Source organism: Thermobia domestica, chromosome 9, assembly GCF_964235325.1.
Source record: "Thermobia domestica chromosome 9, izTheDome1.hap1.1, whole genome shotgun sequence".
Lineage (NCBI taxonomy): Eukaryota > Metazoa > Arthropoda > Insecta > Zygentoma > Lepismatidae > Thermobia > Thermobia domestica.
This window is the reverse complement of record NC_137462.1, coordinates 38152238-38170990: the sequence shown is the minus strand read 5'-3', so window position 1 is coordinate 38170990 and position 18753 is coordinate 38152238. Positions and strand designations below refer to the sequence as shown.

General features: G+C 35.4%; 1 pseudogene across 2 annotated transcripts; it reads left to right on the top strand.

Annotated features, from left to right (window-relative positions):
* The first annotated feature begins 542 nt into the window (after positions 1–542).
* LOC145693965 (uncharacterized) lies at positions 543–7804 on the top strand (annotated as a pseudogene). Of its 2 annotated transcripts, none has more exons than XR_014132860.1 (2): positions 543–622; positions 6485–7804. The product of XR_014132860.1 is annotated as an uncharacterized LOC145693965, transcript variant X1 (transcript). The 2 variants fall into 2 exon arrangements; XR_014132861.1 differs by lacking the exon at positions 543–622 and adding an exon at positions 633–929.
* The last annotated feature ends 10949 nt before the right edge of the window (positions 7805–18753 follow it).

The following is an 18753-nucleotide window of genomic DNA, read 5'->3' as shown; positions in this document are numbered from 1 at the left end:
CTTAACTCTTCACCTTCGTATACCCTGAATCACCTACCTTTACTTAATATCGGTTGTAAATAGCTACATCATAGAGAATGTGTATGAAACAGGTTTCATTTTGATTGATGTATTTCTACGTACATATGTGTCCCCAGATAAGAAGACAAGATATTTCGATTATTCACATACTGATATATTACAATATTATTACAAATTTCTTCTGTAAATTTTAGAAATATTAGATCCATTACTAGTTAGCTTATGGGCGAATACGTGCATAACAGGTTCGACTTTCATTAATGTATTTTTACTTAGATACGCATTTCACAGATAAGAATACAACATATTTAGATTATTTACATATTAGTCTATTAAAATATTACAAATTTGTTGCGTTATTTAAATATTATTACAAATTTTATAAAAATCTGTAGATCCATACAGTAAATCTGCACCGTTATTAGGAGACCATAGTTCATTGCATACTTACTGAATTATTCAATCATTTCTACTATGACGTTATTTCATCTCCTTGATTACTCCTTCTCAGATCATAATATTGGTAATCTGTGAACACAAAAAATGTGACATTCAATTTTAAATAATAATAAAACAAGAAATACAACTTTATTACATTGCCGTAAGTTGAAAGTGTAGTTTAGAATATATGGCAGGAGACAATAAAATAGTCTTGTAAGAGAAAACATAAAATAGAATAAAGAACATAAACTAGTTTTGTGAGAGAGTTCATGCAGACCTATTTAGTTGGGTAATTATTCGTGAATGACTGTATTAAAATTCTATCGAAATCAATCTCTACCTGGTTTTATATATTTAAGAGTTTTGAGCTCTAAATTAAAGTCCTCTTAAGAAGCACATTTACTTTATCGGACAATGCATGCGAAAAAAGTTAGTGTAGCTTGTGACTTTCCACTTTATATTGTAGGGTAAGTAAATCATCAGATTTCACCCGTAATTTTTTCAACTAGTTAACAATCTAAGCTAGGTCCGCACCAAAATTACTCATATGAACTATGTTTTTTATAAAACGAAAATCTCTGTTTACCAGGTTCGCTAAATGTCTTTTTTTTTTAAAAAAAAAAAAATCTGATCAGTCAATTATACGTCAGCTTACAGAGTATAGGTCAATTCGTATTCTATTAATTAAAACCAAAAAAAGAAAGAAAAAAAGAAAAGAAAAGAAAAAAACATTTGATTAATATACAGTTCTAAGCTCAAATTATAACACCTCAGAGCTTTTTGAAATAGATTCCATAGTTCTTCACACACTGATCACTACAAGCTTCAACAATACATTATTGTCGACGAGGCTAAAATTATATAACATCAATCAAAATTGTCCTTCTTTATCTTAGCGGAACTTTATGTACAGCATTTTTCCACTATTTCAGTTTTTAATGCATTATTTGAATATACACCGTACTATCTCTGGTGCAGCTTTGAAACTGTTTTCTTTACTTTTATTTCAACAGTTCTTCATGGCTATTCGCCCAATGAAATTTTTCCATTCTACTCTTGATTGTTCGAATGTTATTGTTCAGATTTCAAATAATTGTTCAGATTAATGTCCTCTCGTCGTAATTACTTTGTCATTTGTGGCATTTGGTCACTTGTAAAACTAAGGAAGTTCATATTATTTGACTTCAACGCTAAGAATTGTTTGGTCATATTGCTTATTACTCTCTGTCTTATCCATGTTTTTTCACCTTTTACGTAATCTTTCATGGCAGAAGAACAATTTCTCCTGAAAGATTCCTCAAACAAGTTTCTTTTACCCTTTATTTCTAGACTTATCTTCAAAACATTCATAGTCTCTTCCATTATTTCAATACTTCCTAATGGCTATTTCTTTTCACACAATGATTTTTCCCCATTTTGCTTCGCTATTTGTTGTTAGTTAGTTTTTTTTTGGCATGTTTGGAACACTCTTCTTAATTATTAAAAAAAATGTCGTATATTCTAATAATTATTTTCGGTGCTTAGTGCCTCAGTTGTAGAGCTCTCGCTCCTGGTACTAGGGGATCTCTGGTTCGATCCTAGACCAAACGATTTTGTAGTGGACAACATTATCTCCTTAGATTTTCTTGCGGTCTCCTGTTTGTTTGCACATGCTCATGATTTTACATTTCCATTTAAGCGAATCCTCGAATTAGGCACTTTGAAAATAAATAAATAAAAGGAAATTTCAATACGATTGAAATAGATCTATTTTCAACGTTTGCTCCGTAATTACCAGAAACACTGAAATATGTATTTCGTTGTTTTTAATTAAAATTCTGTATACTGACTTTCAGATCTCCAACTTAAGCTAATCCTCACATTCGGTACTTTCTGATTAAACAGAGGGAAATCTGAGTATTTTACAAATCTCCCACTTTCCTCCCTTTAGAGCGGAATTTTCGAAAACGTTGAAACACGTTTCCCGTTATTTTTTTAAATGAAGATTTCATTGCGTGAGCTTTATCTCTCTAATGCTAAGAATTCTTGATATACACTATTCTTACGGAAAATATTGAACCCCCTTTACACTCTTAGAATGGGTACTTCCAAAAATCTTTCCTTACCCTTATCCTTACAAGGAGTGTCCTCTCCAAACTTCATGTTTCTACTTATACAAGAGCCACGCCATTCTTCCTTGCAATCTAGTAAGAATCGAATTATTACCGACTGAATCTAGCGTAAACAGTAGAGTATCCAGATGCCTTGCCTGAGATCCTCCGAAGGACTGCAATATACTGTAGATGACTAGATACACTCTAGTACTGTAAATGACTGTGATATAATGTAGATGATAGCAGTGTTGCAATTCAGAGTGTTAATTTATGAAAACTACCATTTCCCTAGTTACCCCTTACAAAGGCCTCATCCGATTGGTTATCGGTAGAAATGAAAAATTCTTTTTTCCACTCCATAGTTTCCAAGCTGCTCCAACTGAACAAACTGAAAATTAACGACAATACATCCATACATATAAGTTTGTGGAAAAAAAAAAAAAGATTCACACCTTCGGTTACATCCGGCAACACTGTGTAGTTCCTAGTGTACTTCAATAGTTGCTTCCTAGTTTAAAAATATATTCATGAACAAGGCTTCATTTTGGATAACCATTATTAGTGTACCGCTTCCGATTCATAAGTTGTACTAGCGCAAACTCTGGGTTGCATTGTATATTGAACACTCTGTATTAGCTTCAACATATGAGGAAGTAAACCTCTACAAAGCATCTCGTGGCAACACTTTCAACACAGACGGTGTTCATAACTTGGGCAACAGACGTGATCTATTGGTAAGGATTCAAAACACCACATTCACATTTAGGAGGTTCGGCATTCAATTCGATCTCACAATCTTCAAGGCTAGTCCTTCCATTGACTATCACCGTGACGACAAAACATCAACGTTAACCTGGGCAGTGGAAGATGCTACTTTATAATGTATTGAGTACATTATTCCTAGAATGTGCTTAAATACAATATTTCGACAGTAGACCTAGTAGTATATCACCCACTTTTATTCCTTTATATAATCATCACTATCATCATCATCATAGGTATTCTACTCTTATTGGCAGGTCACATGCCGCAGCTGAGAAGCGTCCATGCTCCACGGTCCTCCGCTAACCTCTTCGTCTTCACGTATGATCTTTCTGTTTTTATATCATGCATTAATTGTAATCTCCCTCTCTTTCCCTCCACCATACCCTCCAGGACGTCCCTCATGATACAATTTCTTCTTAGGCAATGTTCCAACCAGTTTCGCTTCCACTTCTTAATAATATCTAAAAGTGTTCTTTTCTCCCTCACCATTTCTAACACCCTCTCATTCGTTTTTCTCTCTAGCCAACTAATTCTTTCCATTCTTCTTCACACCCATATTTCGAAGACTAACAGTCGATTTTCATCATTTTTACGTAATGTTCACGTTTCCGTCCCATACAGTGCAACACTCCATACGAAGCATTTTATGAGTCTTTTTCTTAACTCTTTATTCAAGGTCCCACAAAACAGACTTTTCTTCCTCCTAAAGGCTTCTTTCGCCATTCCTATCCATGCTTTTATTTCACGTTCGCACTTCATATCATTACTAAGAGTACTACCCAGATATCGAAAACTATTCACTTGTTCTATTTTCTCCCCTCCCACTTTTATATTTGACACAGATCCCTTCGTTCCAATCACCATGACTTTTGTCTTTCTACCATTTATTTTCATCCCATATTCTTCAAAGCCTTTCCTCATTTTTTCTAACATTTTATTGATTTTCTTTTCAGATTCTGCAACAAGCGCCATATCGTCTGCAAATCTTATGCATCTAATTTTTCTACCTCCTACTGAAATGCCGTCATTATCATATATGCTCTTTTTCACTATCTCTTCTAAATAGAGGGGCCGCGGTGGCTCAGTGGTAGAGCGTTCACCTCTGGTGCATGGGGTCCCGGGTTCAAACCCTGCTCCCGCCAAGTGAACTTTGTGGTGGACAAACACCGTGTGCGTGGGTTTTCTCGGGGTTCTCCCGTTTCCTCCCACTTTCTTCATTCCACCATTTCATTCATTTCTCATAATCACCGTCTCCTTTAGCCTAACCGGCATAACCGTGGGACGTAAAACTCAAAAATTTCATTTCATTTCATTTTTCTTCTAAATAGACATTAAATAGTGTTGGCGAGAGGTAGCATCCTTGTTGAACTCCCCTTCCAATTGCACTCTCTTCCGTCAGTTCTTCCTCTATCCTAACATTTATTTGTTGGTTCATGTATAAGTTTCTTTGAGTCTTCTATCTTTCCATTCCAACCCTATCTTCGTTAGAACTCCCAACAACAATTCCAAATTCACGCGGTCAAAAGCCTTTTGTAGATCAATAAATACAACATACACCTCTTTCCCTTCTTCTATAAATCTTTCACTGATCGCCCTTAATAATTCAATTGCATCTCTTGTATCCTTGCCTCTTCTGAACCCGAACTGCTACTCTTTAACTTCTTTATTTGATCTTCCATATAACCTTCTATTCAGTATTCGGAGCAGAATTTAGCTGCATGAGATATGAGACTAATAGTTCTATAATCCTCACATCTCTTTGGGTTCGATTTCTTAGCCATCGGAATCACGATCATCTTCAAAGTTTTTTGGTCACTCTCCTGTTTCATAGATTTCATTGCATAGTCGGAACAATTCTCCCACAATTGCATTTATATAATAGTACAGATTAAATATTGATATAAAAAAGCACTCTTTTGGTAACCTGATTGTTTATCTTCACAGATTAAAATTTTCTGTTATGAGCACATAATCAATTAATATAAATTAAGCATTAATAAAAAAAGAAAACAACACTGAAAACCTGTTAATTGATTATCATAGCTTAAAATTTTCTGAGAGAAGAGAAATATTCTAATAATGTAAATCAAACATCAACATAAAGGAAATCTACACTTTGGAATCCTGTTTGTTGGTTATCATAGCTAAAAATTTTCTCAGTTAAGATATTTATCATCATAGGTTTTCTGCCACTATTGACAGGCCACTTGCTGCAACTGAGAAGCTTCCATGCTCTTTCGCTAACCTCTTCGTCTTCACGTACGAGTCTCTTGTTTCGATATGGTCCATTAATTGAATCTCCTTCGTCCTCTCACTCTCTTTACTGCTATTATACCCTCTAGCACTTCCCTCATGACACAGTTTCTTCTTATCCAATGTCCCAACCAGTTCCTTTTTTTATAATATCTAAAATTGTTCTTTTTTCCACCACCATTCTAACAACTTCTCATCGTTTTCCACTCAATCCAGCTAATTGTGTCCAATCTTCTCCACATCCACATTTCAAAAGCTTCCAGTCGATTTTAATCACTTTTGCGTTATGTACATGTTCCTGACCCATACAGTACAACACTCCGCACGAAGCATTTTATGTCTCTTCTCAATTCTTTATTCAAGCTCCCTAAAATATTCTTTCGCCATTGCTATCCTTCTTTTATTTCAGATTCACACTACATATCATCACTAATAATATTACATAAGTATCGAAAACTACACACTTGTTCTATTTTCTTCCTTCCCTCCTACTCCTATATTTCACACGACCGCTTCTTTCCAATCACCATGACTTCTTGTCTCTCTCACATTTGTTAGGACATTAGTATAGAAGAAACAAGTCTCTGGAAATTTGTTTGCTATTATCACAGGTTAAAATTTTCTGTTAACAAAAAATATTCTATTTAGTATTAATATAAATTAAGCATTAATAGAAAATAAAACACTTTGGAAACCTGTTTGTTTGTTACCATACCTTAAAATTTTCTAAATTTTTCACATGATATTTTTATTTATTTCTGTATTCAATGCCCCGTTAACAACTGCTTGGTTTTTACGAAAAGTCGCATATGACTTTTAGGATTATGTTTAAAACAGAATTTTAGAACCATTACTTTATTCGCTATTTTGCTTAATTATTTAATTTGCTTTAAATATTTTTACTTATTTAGAAATAAAGTGGATTGTTGAGACTTACTGAAACATTTCAAAAGAGAGGAAGAAAATATATAATGGCGGCTCCAGATGAAACGAAGTCACCAAAGAAACCTGAAGGAGAGGAAGAAGAAGAGGAACCTCTGACTAAAGAACAAATCCAAACCTTAAGAAAAGCCTTTGATATGTTTAATTATCGAGGCGACAACAAAATTGCTGTCAAAGAGGTTGACCTGGCAGCACGAATGGCTGGATTAAACCCAACAAACGATGAGATTATAGAAATGTATAAATTTGCCGATAAGGAAAAAAATGGCCGCGTCAATGAAGTTGGATTTATCGTCACGTGCGAACCAAAGATGCGACAAGGTTTAACTGACGAAGATATCATTGAAGCGTTTAAAGTTCTGGATGAAGAGGGTGAAGGGTATGTTTCAACAGAAGCTATGGAAGCGTTGCTCACTCAATGGGGTGAACGATTATCAGAAAAAGAATTGAAATTGTTCTTAGCTAACGCAGATCGCGAGAACTCAGGACAAATTAAGTATGAAGATTTTGTTCTACGAATGGAAGGCAAGATAGTAGAAGAGAAGAAAGGAAAGAAAAAGGGGAAGAAAAAGTAGAAAAGCACAGGAATAAAATAAAAATGAGGACAAAAAAGTTGAATATTTCCACTACTCTTCAAGTAAAATACATTACATCATTCTCAAAATTTTTCCTTTATCTATAATGTTGTTGAATTGAGAAACTTCAACAAGAAATTTCAAATTGTTAACGAAGTGTTATAACAACTATGTGCTACGAATAAGGTACACTATTTGTCTTGAACACATGGGAAAGAAATATCAAAAACAGATATGATGATATCATTATAGATACTTACATGTTTTTATGTATACTATTTATCACTTCTTTTATATATATATATTGGATTTTTTCCAAGCAACTAATGTATTTTTGTTTCCATGTTTAAAACACGTGTTTTCTTTGGTTTTCAGTCAAGAACTTCGCAACATTTTTGATTATTTGGTAACTTTTTTTTAAAAAAAATTTGTTAATTATAAAGAACTTCGCAGATTTTTTGGGATTAAATATGTAATTGTAAAGTATTCAACAGAATTACTTTTTTGTGATATATGTTATTTTCTAGTTTTCTAATTTGAAGCATTTTACACCAACTTCTTTTGTGATTCAGAAAGAGAAACGTTTTCTAGAGTATCAACTTTGAAAAAAAAAAACAAGAAGAAAAGAGAGAGAGATTAAATAATAGATGAATCTTTAAATACTTTTACGTTCTTATTCTGTATTTCCTGTTAATAAACATCATATCTATCTACTGGTAATCGTCAGTGTGTTTATTAGTAAATTAAAGATAAATAAAGAATGTAAAAGTAATAAAATTGAATTTTAAAAAATAAAATTCCATAACAGCAATGCCCATAAAATGTGTAAAGGAGGTTGGTTATATATAAATGAGGTCATATTTAGAACTTCATTTGTCATCCGGATAAGAGAGGATTTTGCTAAACTAATGATATCTTGTATTAGAGAAGCAATTATCTCCGTAACAATCATTTGTGAACGCGCTCGAGTATTTATCAAAATTCCTGGCAGTTTAATTTTGATCCAGTGGATCAAAATTGATTATATACTATATTGTTATTGGGGGATACATGTACACTCATGTCCAAAATGATTGTCGCATATCTATAACTGTCTTCTTAAAAGAATATAATTTGATAATGATTTTGCAGGACACTTTTAATACTAATATTTTGTGTATAATCGGGAAATGTATATTTGTGGTAAATGTCATAGAAAAAGAATTATAAATACAACAATTATAATGAGTAAAATAAAATGTTACTAAATGGTCAAGAAAGTTTTATTTTTGTTTTATTGTTCTTATTTGCTGCTCTTTTAACATGCAATTTGCCACATACATGTCTTTGCCGATTATATACATACTAACATTGTAAGAAATACCGAGTGAATTCGTTATCAAATTATTTTCCTACAACAACATATTTATAGACATGCGACAATAATTTTCGACATGAGTGTACATGAAAAATTTTAAGAGGATGTGATCGTCGGTAATGTATTAAATGAAACACTGTTGAAGTTTACCAAAACAGAGAAGATACATCGGATACAATAGTGTATTAACAATCTTCCATATTCAACTGGTCACCGTAGTCTACCGGTTAAAGTGTTCGACTCACGTCCGCATGGTTCCGGGTTCGATTTCCTGCCGGTGCTTCCTAATTTTCTGCGTCCACCCAGCGTGGTGAGGCAAACTAGTGAGTCACGTGAACAAAAGACGTGAGAGTCACTAGGTCTAGAAAGTTTCTGATATGTCTGCTAGAGACAGGGTGACGCAGAGCGCTGATCACGTGTTCGTGGCTAGACTGGACTTAGTTCAACCGATCGCTAACAGATGGCGTTGGAGCGGCTTAGGCCCAAGAGGCAGGGGCGGATCCAGGACGGACTTTTTGGAGGGGGCGGTGGGTTGTAATCTGCTACTTAGAGCTACTTTTAAGAACTCCAAACTCTGGGATAGGTTTATATTTATATATATAAAATAAGAAAGCTTCCCCTTATGGGAAGGCAATCGCCCCGATTGCCCCCCCCCCCTGGATCTGCCCTTGCCAAAAGGTCTGCTATGCCAGTGAGTAGTCATATTAGAAATGTTATAGTCGTATGGATAATGTTATACTTTACGAGGGTGGTTCAATAATTATTGTCCCTGACCTATAAGCAGTATTATTTTTCCAAAAAGTCTCCTTTCATAGTAATGCACTTCTTCCACCTATGCTGTAAAGCCATTATGCCGGCTTCAAAGAAAGTTTCTGGCTGAGCCGTGAGCCATTCCTTCACAGCTTCAATAACAGCTGCATTTGATTGAAACTTCATCCCCTTGAGGTGCTCCTTCAACTTTGGGAACAAATGAGAGTCACTCAAGGCTCATCAGCCATCCCAGCTCAAGTATTTTAAATATGAAGGTGGCAATAATTATTGAACCTCCCTCGTAAATTAGTAGTGATGGAGGTAGAAAGAGAATCTTGTAAACATTAGAGGCGTCATACAGCAATTCAGCTGGTGTTATTGAAAAGAAAAATCCTGTATAAACTTAAGTCAGATTGAGTGGCTGTAAGAATTTAAATCCTTAATATAAACTCTTCCCAGGCAAGTCACAAATAGCAATAGATCACGTGAACCACGATTCAAATACTATCTAAACTGAAGATATTAAGTTTATTCTTCTGGAGAAAAAAAAAAGACTATCGACTCAGACTACAAGGAAAGTGATCCAGACTCAATCTGTGATGTGCATTATTTGATCTTAGACTCCACCAAATTAAGGAAAAACGATAGTAGAATTATTCAAATTTCTACATGTGAATCGCGAAACACTTCGTTAATACTGTACATTATTTTCAAGTTTAACGTCCCACAATCATGCGCCGATGTTAAGGGAGACGGAGAATAATGGTGAAATTTTGAAGAAAGTGGAGAAATCTGGAAATCTCGAGAAAACCCACGTACACACACATATATAGGACCCATTAATATAATTCTTGAGTCTGCCCATAACATTTCTCTCTCAATGCTCACAAAACCTCAGAAAAGGTTACAATTAAAACTTCCTTCGCACTGGGCTTTATTTTTAATAATAGAGTGAACTCCCTTGTGACTGTATGGTTAGCATACGGGCCTTCGGCTCGAGAGACCAAGGTTTAATTTCCGATGGAAGCTCACGTGTTTCTGATCCAACGTTAAGTTGCAGGTCTAGGTCTCATTTAGTCTTGGTGCTGAAAGGGATGCTAAGCTTCAAATCAACCAACTATTCCTTATGCAGTAAGGTTGAATAAGGAAGAACATCCTTCTGGCGGAGGTGAAGGTTCGTCCCACTCTCAAACGGATGGATTGCACCAGTGATGATATTCTACTTTTTTTAATACCGGCTATATCCGGATATATATAGGATATTCACCAGGAAAATGCGATATTTTGAGGAATTATAGTAAGGGTCATGACAAGCAATCGATCGAGATATCGATGAAAAGACCACTTCATTTCGTACATGTTGCTCCGAAGGCACATATCTCCAGAACTAATGAAGACATTGGAACAGTGGTCGAAGTGAGATGGTATGCGGTGGTATACCATACTGCCTCTGGTTTTTCAGTGACGAAGACATACAGTCTCTGGTTTTTCAGTGATGAAGACCGTCACTGGAAAGTGAGTGCTAATATACCTTTAGTAAATCTATTTGTATACAAAGTGATTGATGAATAGGTTTGCACATCAAAAATTTTGTTTATTATATGGAAACAATTTCTAAGTGCAATACCAATGTCTTTGTTTTCTTTTTCCTACTTTTAGCTTTTAAATTGATGTGTCTACAAATAAATTTACGCCTTACTCCTACACAAGGACTCGTATTTGTTGTGTTGGTTATTGCATGCAACTGCTACCCTAGTGTCTGTATATGAAGAAACCATATGTAGGGTTTTTAGTACAGTACATAGTTTGGCCGAACTAAGTAGACCTTTTACAGACTGCCTTCATGGATAGATACTCAGAAACCCAATGGTGTCGCGGGAAACATTTACAAATTGTTAATTCAAAAACTCGATTTTAGAGCATTTTCGTGTATAATCTTATATATAAAAGAGAACGCACAAATCCTTTGTTCCCTCATCACGCTAATACGGCTGAACCAATTTCTTTCATTTTTGGGGGGTTATTAGGATTTGGACCCTAGATGGTTTTTATCATATCACTTTAATTTTCAATTACCAGTGTCTTGAGATAATTGACCATTCAAGTGTCCATAACGTACAAATCCTTTGTTAGTTCATCATAGGTAAAAATAAACGTATTTATATGCAACCCGCATGACCGTGTCACTCGGCGGGTTAACATAAATGACAGGCGATATAATGTTAACATTTACTGCAATCTACTATGGTTTTTATCATATCACTTGAAAGCTAAAAAGTAAAAATTATCTAATTAACAAGGTTTATTGCGTTCCGGGGTGACCCCAGCGAAGCGGGGTGAACGCTGCTAGTTCTTTATAATACAATACAAGAGGATATTTTTAAAATACTGTATATATATATTTCTCAGAAAGTTGTATCGGGTGACAAAATCCCCCGCCCATAACAACGGAAAAGTTCTCCCTTGCTTTTGAGTCATAGCTGGTATATCGAGTTGAAATCGTAATAAAACATACCGCCTCTGATTTTTATCCACTTCGAACACTGCATTGGAGTCATCCAAAAATAGGTAGGTAGCACACGTAATAGGAATTAGATATGTTTATTGTATATAATAATTACACTTACAGATCCCAGTATCCCGGACAAAATCCCCGAATTCGTATACAAATTTGTATCTGCCCATTGAATCAAAACAATTCAAAGTTGCTTGTTTTCACAACAATGCAAGCGAGCGGGAAAAGTATAGAGGGTTTTCACAAAATTGTTTGGCTTCTTTCTTTCACTCTTGACTAGGTCATGCGTGTGTGTGTTTGTGCTTGAGTATAACAAACGGTCCTGCGAGTGCGAACTCGAAATATTTCAACAATCGATTCTAGCGAACCAGCTGAATAGCACCACTGGATGACACATGTCATTAGTAGTAATGGGGATACCTGAGGACACTTTTGGCCCCTGGGTCCCTGCCTCAGGACCCATGGTTCCTGTCCCGGGGTCAATGACCTAGGGGTACATAGGGCCACCCCCTCTAGATTTTGGCAGGGATACCATGGCCCACCCCCCAAATTGTGGCAGGGGTACATAGGACCACCACCGTTAAATTTTGGAAATTGCCAAATCTAAAAATTTGGTATGGTAGCCTAGGACCATAGTATGTATCTCTATCAGTATTGGGGGTTTATGTCGTTCCCTTTCATGGGTAAAAAATTGCCAAAAATTCAAATTTCGGGGTTTTTTGACCTAATTTATCTCTTTTGATGAGGTATTATTACCCTATATGGTTATATGGGCGTATACAGGGGTACATTACCTTTCATAAGACATGGGTATATTAATGCACCCCTTGAAAAATTTGGGAGGGGTACCTTGGCCCACCCCTTAAATTTTGGAAATTGACCAATTTAAACATTGGGTATTATAGTACTGGACCCTAATATGTATTATGATAAATTTGGGTGGTCCACCTCGTTCCCTTCTAGGGGTACAAAATTGCCAAAATATAAACGTAAGCAATACGTTGTACCACGTGTTTGTTCTTTTGGCCCAATTTATTTCCTTGGATGAGGTCCTATTACCTATTATGGTTATATGGTTATGTATAGGGGTCCATTACCTATCATAAGACATAGGTACATTTGTGCACCCCTTTAAATTTTTGGGAGGGATACCTTGGCCCACCCCTTTAATTTTGGAAATCGTCCATTTTATATATTTGGTATTATAGTATAGGATCCTAATAGAGATTACTATAAATTTGGTTGGTTCACCTCGTTCCCTTTCATGGGTACGAAATTACCAAATTTTAATACAACCACGTGTTTGGTTTTGGCTCAATTTATCCCTTGGATAAGGTCCTATTACCTTATATGGTTATATGGTCATGTATATTGGTCCATTTCCTATTATAAGACATAGGTACATTTGTGCATCCCTTTAAATTTTTTGGGAGGGGTACCTTGGCCCACCCTTTTAATTTTGGAAATTGCCCATTTTATATATTTGGTATTATAGTATAGGACCCTAATATAAATTACTATAAATTTGGGTGGTCCACCTCGTTCCATTTTAGGGGTACAAAATTGCCAAATTTTAATACAACCACGTGTTTGGTTTTTGGCCCAATTCATTCCCTTGGATGAGGTTCTATTACCTTATATGGTTATATGTTCATGTATAGGTGTCCATTCTCTATCATAAAACAGCTACATTGATGCACCCCTTTAAACTTTTGGGAGGTACCATGGCCAATCTTTTAAATTTTAGAAATTTTCCAGTTTAAGCATTCGGTATTATAGTACAGGACCTCAACATGTATCATGATAAATTTGGGTGGTCCACCTTGTTCCCTTTCATGGGTAAAAAAATTGCCAAAATATAAACATAAGCAATATGTTGTACCATGTGTTTTGGTTTTTGGCCCAATTTCTCCCCTTCGATGAGGTTCTATTACCTTATATGGTTATACGATCATGTATATGGGTTCATTTTCTATCATAAGACATGGGTACATTGATGCACCCTTTAAAAATTTGGGAGGGGTATCTTGGCTCATCCACTCGGTTTTAGAAATTGTTTAATATAAGCATTTGGTATCATAGTACAGGACTTCAATATGTATCACTATAAATTTGGATGGTCCACCTCGTTCCCTTTCATGGGTAAAGAACTACCAAAAATCAATTTTTTTTTTTATTGAGCGCATAAAGAGTGTACAACCCAAACTGCTTGTCCGATTTAAGAAAATTCCTTCACTTTAGATCGAAAACATATTTCGAAACGGTTTTCCCTCTTACATTTCTTGTAACTCTGATAATAACAGTTACCTTATTCAGGGGACTTTTGAGACACCCTGTATTTAAGTTACAAAAATATCGAATTTCACTTAACTCGCTAACATTTGAAATATATAAATTTTATTTTTAAAATATATTTCCTTTATCAATTTATTTTATACATTATTACTCAATATATATGTAATCTCTGTTGTATTATATTTCAAAATATCAGTGTACTTTGTGACGTTACAGTCTTAGGCATCGAAAACAACCGAAGTTAAATTTCTTGATGATTCATTCCTTTCAACTTGCATATTGATTGAACGAATAAGAAATTTAAGAGGCGTTTTATTTCATCTTTCGTCATCAGGTCTCTGAGCTTGTTTAACATGAACGTCTGTGAAGTTGTCCCACCCACCAAACAAATTTTTCTTTTCCTTATCTACATCGTTAGTTTATCGTTAGTTTTACTAAAACTATCGTTAATTACGCAAAAATAACAATTTTATTCTATAAATAAATGGGCGGGCCAACTTCACGGTTCCCCACCCGCAAATGAATTTCAAACCTTTTTTCATCACATCTTTAGTTACGTTAGTTTTGTTAAAACTATCGTTAGTTTCTCAAAAATAAAAATTTTATTCTAGAAATAAAGTTCCCCGCCAGCTGTGAATTTGCCCGCCCATATTGAATTCTCACAAAATTCCAACTCATATCGTTAGTTTACGTTAGTTTTGCTAAAATAACGATTTTATTCGAGAAATAAAGGTTCCCGTCAAATGTAAAGTTAACCCGCCCCTAAAGAATCTTCATAAACTTCCACCTCATATTGTTAGTATATTTTTAGTTTACGTTAGTTTTGCAATATGTTTACGTTAGTTTTGCCAAAACTATCGTGTTTGGAAATTTATGATAATTCTTTATAGGCGGCCTAACTTTACATTTGGCGGGAACCTTTATTTCTCGAATAAAATCGTTATTTTTGCAAAACAAACGTTAATTATAGCAAAACTAACGTAAACTAACGATTAACTTCAAAGACGTTTAACATGGTGTTGTTGAAAAATAAAATATATCAAGTAATCATTGGCCCTCAACCTGGCATGAAAGAAAGAAAAAGAAGAAAATGTAAATGTCAAAAATTCAATTTACTTCTTATTCGTTAAGAGATGAACTTAAGTTTCAAAAGCATTAAAATACTACAGTGTCATATTTGATGTTCTATGACGTAAAGTTGTTTTTTTTTTTTTTTTTTTTTTTGACAATGATAATCAAAGCTCTTACGTCCACCTTTTTATTTTGAGAGCCATTGCGATGACTACCATCTACTTAAACTACTGAGAAATTCCAACCCTGTCATGAAACAGTCAATTGTCACTTGTATGCTGAATGCACAGTCTTTAGAAGTAATAGCCTTGGATTCAGAAATGTGCTTCTCGGGAATTCCCCGCGTATTAGTACATTACTTGAATTTAAATTTGAGTGGCTTATGTGTATACATTTATTTAATAACCACGCCCTATGTATCTTAAGTCCACTTCTTAGTTAAACTTTAAGGTATTGTAAAAAAAAAAATCGTAAACCTCTGTAATCCAGGAATATTTACTACTACCGTGAAGAATTTAATAAATTATGCAAAGAAGTGAAATCAGAATTTTCGTAAACATACAAATCATTTGTATTAAATTCAAAATACAAAGCTGACACTGATTCAAAGCAACTCCACAGTAATGTAAAACCTAAGGAATATTAAAATACCGAGACCATGAGTTAAAATAATTGCAAAATATCAATGACTGATTGATGTTCACTACCTTGAGTCTATTATTTTTATATTTACCAGCACAGTTAAACATTTCTGATAGAAATACATTTAATCTTCTATACGCCTCTGCAATTAAACAAATTAAAATTGGATATATTGAGAACCTGTCAAAATGTTTATGTGGGATTTAAATACACAGGGTCCTTCACAGTAGTACTTCACAAATACTAGTATCCCGAAGTTATGTACGATCGGAGATATACCTCGGGAGCACTGGCTCAAATCCCGGGAGGATGAGGAGGACATGCCACCTCCAATCTTGGAACTGGGGGATGACTGTCCCCCCAATAATTCGATTTGAAATGTAATTTTGGGGGAGAAATGTGATGATTTGCCACAAAGGAAAGTGAAATGAAATTGATGTCCCCACAGAATAAACCTAAAATCTACTCGCCTCGTAATGTTGAAGACCATTCTGCTCCCTGATCCTTCACAGCCAAGGATCTTATAAAATAGAGGATCTGCCCTTACAACAAAATCTAGAAGCCATACGTCACAGTTTCGCCACCCCTACTCTGCCCACTCCGCCCAATAGGATCGCAATGTTTTGAGACAACAACCATGGCGGAAACGAAAGTAGCCAATCAGACGATGGTGGAAACGAGAGTAGCCAATCAGACATGGCGATGCTCGGTTGTTTTTGGCTTCATCGATTTAATAGGATGGCGATACATATGGGCTGATCCTCTATTTATAACATCCTTGTTCACAGCATTGTTTTTCAACTTCATAAATATTTTGAAGACCGCTTAAAATCAGGGGTAAAAGTGGATCTGGAAAGGTAGAGGGATGCATGACGTCACGCTGTCCCTCTTTCCTATCTTTGCCCATTGTAATTTTGTTAGGAAGTGGGGAGACGCCACAGATATTTTTATGGAAGTGGAGGTACAAGGTTCCCCGCGTTCCCCCACTTTTACCCCTGCTTAAAATAATATATGGGAAGGCCCCTTCCAATGTTCAAAACAGATTTGTGCCGCTGCTTGGGAGAATTTCATAGCTCCGGAGGGAGATTTTCCCAGAGCACAGCACCCCTGAGATCATCACTGTTTAATGGATCGCATCGAGATGAACAAAATATCATGATCAAGGGTAAACTCTTTTGTGTAATTTTCGAGAAAACTTAAAAAAAAAACGAACTTTTGTGGTGCTAATTGGTATAACATTAGTTGTCGATATTAATTGATACTTTTTATTCTACAGGAAGAAATTGTAATTTATTTATGCACTGTATGTATGAAAATGAAACTACACTATTAACTAACAGATACAGGTGCGCATCCAGAAATAAGTGCTATAGGAGGGCCCAAAGTATTTCGGGGGGGGGGGTCCAATACATCTATGTAATATTGAACTTGTGTTATTGTGCACCCAAAAAGACGATAAGTACGAGTAATTATTAATTACTGTCACCTATATTTTTTTAAAAAAATGGTAGAACTACATTATTTTTTATAAATAAAGAAATATTACAGACGAGGCGTAAAATTACATTTTTAGCCTACATCAATCATTTCTCTGTTAAACAAGTATAGTTCTGTTTGGGGAGATCCGGACCTGGTGGACTACCCAGTGGGTGCGCCCCTGAACAAATTGTATCTATTGTTGATTGTCAACTGCTGTGACACATATATTACCAAGGGCGTCGATCCTGGGGGGCCCGGGCACCCCCAATGTTCATGTGAACCCCATGTATTTTTATGAATATGTATTTTTATAGGTATTTTTACTGTTATATGTATTTTTATGAATATACAATATTTTGCATAATTTAAATTCAATTTGTCTTAAAACTCCTCATATATGCCTTCTTAGACCCTTATCTGCAATCAAACACACATCTGAATTGCCCCTTGCCCAAAGATACTGAGAAACAGGTCCGTATCCAGGGGGGTTAAGGGGATCCGCCCCCCCCCCTAAATTTTTGCGGGCCCCCCTAAAATTTTCACGGTAGGCTTGCAAATGAACTATAATATGGTGATAAACTATAATATTTTTGGATCATCCCCCCCCCCTACATTTTTGGGCTGGCTACTGGCCTGCTGAGAAAACAATATCCTTGCATAGTACTTGCAAAAATATACCTCAAATTGTCTTTTACATGTTTTGCGATACTGAATTTGTACTCAACATTATAACTGAGCACAAGGTCTGTTTGTTTGATAAATTAGAAAATGAAATTATCTCTTAAGAAAGTACAACTGTAAATTTTCTCTATATTTTATTTGCAAGAATGGAACGCAGATGCGTAAAAGTAAATATATCTTTTAGTTTAACGTCCCACGATTATGCCCTTTAGGCTAAGGGAGACGGATGATTAAGGCAAGAGTCGGTGGCATGAGAATGTGGGAGGAAACGTTAGCATCCTGAGAAAACCCACGGACACGATGTTGTCCATCACAAATTGACTTGACCAGCAGGGCAGTGCCGTGGGGGGGAGACGGCCCCGGGCGCCGAAGTAAGGGGGGCGAAAAATTGGGGAGAAAAAAGGAAAAAAGATAGGAAAAATTGCTTGGAATATATGTATGGAGGCGTCGTCGTATACTCTCGCCACGGGCGCTGATTTTCCACGGCACGGCCCTGTTGACCAGGGATCAAACCAAGGATTCTACGTTCAACGCCACTGATCCACCGTGCCAAAAAGGAAAGATTAAACTTTAGATTTTGCATTTAAGATTATTTCTGAGAGTTCTCTGTTATCATTAAAATTATAAAGCAATATTTGTTAAATTCAGATATTTTTATCTAAATTATTTTGCGTGTTCACTAAGTTTGGACCACGTTCATTCCTTCATTTTCCGTTCTTTTTTAACTTGTCCTGGTGAAGGTTATCTGATTTTTTTTTTGGTAAAAAATTATTTTCAGTGAGAAATAATTGTTTGATGTCTATTAGAGTTGACGACTCGTTCTTCACCAGTGAGAGTTCTTTTTTTATTATTATTATTTACCTTTAAATTCTC